Source organism: Vidua chalybeata, chromosome 3 (assembly GCF_026979565.1).
Source record: "Vidua chalybeata isolate OUT-0048 chromosome 3, bVidCha1 merged haplotype, whole genome shotgun sequence".
NCBI classification, from domain to species: Eukaryota; Metazoa; Chordata; class Aves; order Passeriformes; family Viduidae; genus Vidua; species Vidua chalybeata.
This window is the reverse complement of record NC_071532.1, coordinates 64901339-64905571: the sequence shown is the minus strand read 5'-3', so window position 1 is coordinate 64905571 and position 4233 is coordinate 64901339. Positions and strand designations below refer to the sequence as shown.

General features: G+C 44.8%; 1 long non-coding RNA gene across 1 annotated transcript; it reads left to right on the top strand.

The window, feature by feature from the left end:
• The first annotated feature begins 999 nt into the window (after nucleotides 1-999).
• LOC128786496 (uncharacterized) lies at nucleotides 1000-4028 on the top strand. Its single transcript, XR_008430305.1, has 4 exons — nucleotides 1000-1063; nucleotides 1753-1906; nucleotides 3376-3467; nucleotides 3946-4028. It is a non-coding gene; the product is annotated as an uncharacterized LOC128786496 (long non-coding RNA).
• The last annotated feature ends 205 nt before the right edge of the window (nucleotides 4029-4233 follow it).

Sequence of the window (4233 nt, the reverse complement as noted above, 5' to 3'; positions counted from 1 at the left end):
ACATCTCCTGGTTTCCATGGCATTCCCAAATACCTGAACATCTTATCTCCCAGTAGTTCCATAAAAAGAAATTGCTTATCTAGCAATCCAGGAGAGAGCCCATCTGCCTTGAGCTCCTTACAGATTGAGAAGCAACAGTGCCCACTATGGAGACAGGAATTAACTGTCTCCAGTCCAGGGACTGGATTTGACCATTGCAATCACCAGCCTGAGAAAGTGTGTTGCTGGACTCTTATTTGGATGCACTGCCCACTAACCTTTTGGTAGGTATCTAGAGTCCCAGTCCTTTTCCCCCCATAAATTCCCACCCTCCTCTTCTTGGCTGAGCAGTACCCCTGGGTACAGGCACTGACACTGGTGCACAGGAACAAGCACAAGCAAGAGCAAACCTCCTGACAGTAGGGGAACAAAATTAAAGATGTTCTCTAAAACACAGGCTTGTTACAAACAGTTGTATCTAATCCCTTCTTTTCTGAGGGAGTGGGAAACATTCCCCAGGAAGACCATAATTAGCTGGGATCTACCATGAGGAGAAATCCTGAGGATGGTAATCCATCACATCATTTCCACCTGCAATAACAGCTAAAAAGGTAAATGCTGTGGGCAAGACAACACTTTGTCTTAACTTGCTAACATGCACCAACACCACAGGCAGCCCAGTCAACCTCAGGATTTATCCTCCAAGGGTTTCAAACCCCTCTGGAACACCAACAGCTGCCATGACTTTAGACAAGTCTGCTCCTTGCCCTTCTAGGTGCAGGGGAAGGCCTGAGCAGAGCTCCATAGCCCCCAGAGATCAATGTGATGAGGGCCAGCCCTGCTGAGCTCCTCCATTGTGAGCCCAATCCCCTGTTATGGGGAACATGGGGCTTGTTCCATTCCCTAAACACAGGTCCCTAGTGACACCCTCCCTGTTGCAGAGAGCCCCAGACGTTCACCCAGGACTAGCAGTGTTTAGGTACCATGGTAGGGGGTTCCCAGGGCAGAACCCATCCCACCCCCAGCCAAGAGCAGGGCAGCCAGCACCATCATCAGGCACCTTCCTGGGAACAGAGAGGCCAAGGTTGGGATGTGGGCCAGGGCTGGAGAGTGGCCCTGATGTTGCACCACTGGGGCTGATGGCTTCAGGGGCTGGCATGGGGCTCCAGTCCCCGGGTGGATGGGGGAGCCCAGTGCAGCTGGGCGGAGCCAGCCCATCCAGGTGTGCCCTCAGGGCCTGGCTGGCAGGTGTCACCCCCTGCCCTTCTGGATCAGTAACTGAGGGATCATCCAAGAATCTCAAAAGGCCACTGATTTGAGTCTGCCAACTCCATTGACTGCAGCAGCAGTCACTCAAATTTAGATGTATTGATTTTAAATTAATTGCAATGCTTTTAAACAGCCTAAGTATTACCTGCCCACAGCCATATGTGCTGACCCTCGAGCTGGCACAGACATGCTGTCAGAATCACAGCAAGATGGTGGTTTGGGTGCTAAACCAGCTTTTTTATTTTCTTTTGCTGAGGAAAATTCCTTCAGGCTGAGGGAAGTTTCCCTCCTCAGGAAGTTTTTGTTACTGAGAAGCCAGGCAGATGCCAGAGCAAGGAGGGGACAGGCACACAGAGCTATACCTGCACACTGGCAGTGAGGGTGCATCCTCCCAATGCCGAGAGAATTTATCACCTATGAAGGACATCAGCCCTGGCATTCCCTGTCATGGTCCCTGACCTGCTCTCTTCTGCTTTGCTTTCCTGCCCTGCCCTGCCCGAGCAGTGCGGTCCCTCCCTCCCCCTTGCACCAGCTCCGGCGCTGTTGGATCCTCTACTGAGCTAATTCAGGTCCCCAGCACAGAGGAAAGCCATTCACCTTGTTGTCAAGAAAACATTCTGCTACCTCAGCAAATTGAATTAGCTCAACACAACATCAGGTGAGCTCCAGGAAGAGGGGAAGTAAGGCAAAGAAAGGAACCCTTTGACGCAGTTGGTTTGAGCCTTCATTCTAACAGCTGCTATTGTTAACTAAATTTAGGTCTGATACATCATTGTCCCTTAATAGAGGGAAGCCTGGGGAGCAGGGCCTGCTGCTCAGGACATGTTTGAATGTGATCTTGCACAACAGAGCAGTGACCTCTCTCTGCATTATGATAACACAAATAGTAAGAGGTAGCCTTTGATTGTGAGTGCATCTGGACTCCTAAAAGATTTGCAGAACAATTACATGCTTAGGCTGTAATGACAAACACTACCTCAATGTAAAGTAGGCTAAGACAGGAGAAACATTAAACAAGGGATGTCATACAGGTTCATATGTTCATACTCCCAAGATTAAAGATCTAAATTGGTTTATGAAAAGTACATTATTTTTCCAGTATTACTTACATGCACAAACACAATTATATGTCTTTTCTAAGGCTGAAAGGACTCAGAGGAGCTCAAAGAAGAAAGGGATGCACTAAAAAGAGAAAATCTCTATACCAAAATGGATATAAGAGAATTAATTATTTTAAAACAATAACTAAAACAATTATTTCTGAGAAGATTCTTCTGGCTTAGTTGGATTTTTTTGTTTGGTTTTTTTGGGGGGGCTTTTTTGTTGGTTTTTTGGTTTTTTTGGGGTTTGTTTTGTTTTGTTTGGTCTTTTTAAAATTTATTTTCCAGCCATGTTTTGGATTTCTACTAAACCACAAACCAGAGAAAGACTATTCTCTGAAAAAAAGGTTAATGTGTCCTTTTGTGGTAATGCATAGGTTAAGTAAAGACCATATCCTTCAACCTCCCTGGACATTTGTGTTCTCAGTCCAGTGTACTGGGGAATACCCATCCTAACAGCAATTTAAATTTGGTGCATACACATGCTGTCTTCCATTGCTCTGCAAGCTGCAGAGGTTGAGCAGAGTGAAGAGCTATGGATACAGCAACATCTTGAAATGTAACAGCACTAGAATCTAGAAAGCATGGGCCCAAAGGAGCATTTGGCACTGTTGTCAAGAGAGACACCTCCAGTAATTTCAAGGTACTTTAGATTAGGCCCAAGAACTAATCTGAAGAAAGAGACTCTGCCCAAACAGGACTACTAAGCAGTAACGTTTCATTTAGTGGAGATTCCAGGTGCACAGAGTGCCCAGGTAGATGTACTCCAGTGTCTGTATGCCAGTAAAAATAGTTCACTGCATTTTCACACAAGTTTTTACATATAAGAAATTGTCTTTAAGTGTGTCTTTATAAGACTAGTAAATCAAAACAGCTATAATATTTCCTTTATATAGCAACAAGTTAGCCTTTACTTGGGAGAATGGCAAATGTTATAATTATTTCTGACTATGGTATCTCTGTCATGCTGTTTTTATTTCCTTTGCTTCAGTGTTTGCTATTTTATTGCATTAATGTAATTCTACAGATCAAAGCAACAACAACAACAAAAAAGATTCCTGGGACAGTAACACAGAACAAAGAACATAAAGAAAAAATACTGGCATAAGATGCAAGGAAGTAAGTGAAAGTTCATGGTCCACCAAATCCAGGCGGCAACCAGCAGAAGCCAATGTGAAATTACCTACATGTGCTCCAGAGTGGTTTGTAACTGAGAGAAGGCTGAAGAGCAGCTGGACTTCCTGCTCCTGCTCATTTAGAGGATAAGATTTGCCTCTCTAGATCCCTGGTAACAGGAGCATATTGGTGGGAGTGTGGGAGAGGATCATATAATACCATGAGAATGAATCAAAATCCATTTGATTGCTCTCTTTTCCAAGTAAAAGTTACAAAGTCAGCTTGAAAACAGTTACACGTGCTAACATGAATCCCAATGAATGATTAATATACCATGCTTATCTTTATTGAAACAGTAAGTCAAATACCTATAAATGCCTAGATGGTACAGTATTCAAATGTACATAGCAGAAGTCTGAGCCTAAAAGATGATGGTAACTCCTGAAAAGGTTCTGAGTCCTTGTAAATCACTCACGAGCAGGGTGCTGCATGAGAAATCCAGAAACTGCAGGGACTCAGATCTTCTCTCGAGAGCAGAGGTAACTGCAGGACCTGAGCAGGTAATTATTACCTGGGTTAGTTTTGGCCTGGTTGGAGCAGTCGATAACAGTCTTAGCTGTGGCTGACTTCACCAATACCCTGCTCACCATTTGGCATTCTGGGCATGCATCCTCAATCCTTTTGTGCCAGACTAATCCCAACTGTCCCAAGGCATCTCCTCTGTGAAGCTGCCTGATTCTTTGTGCACATGAGGAACTGTGGCTGGATG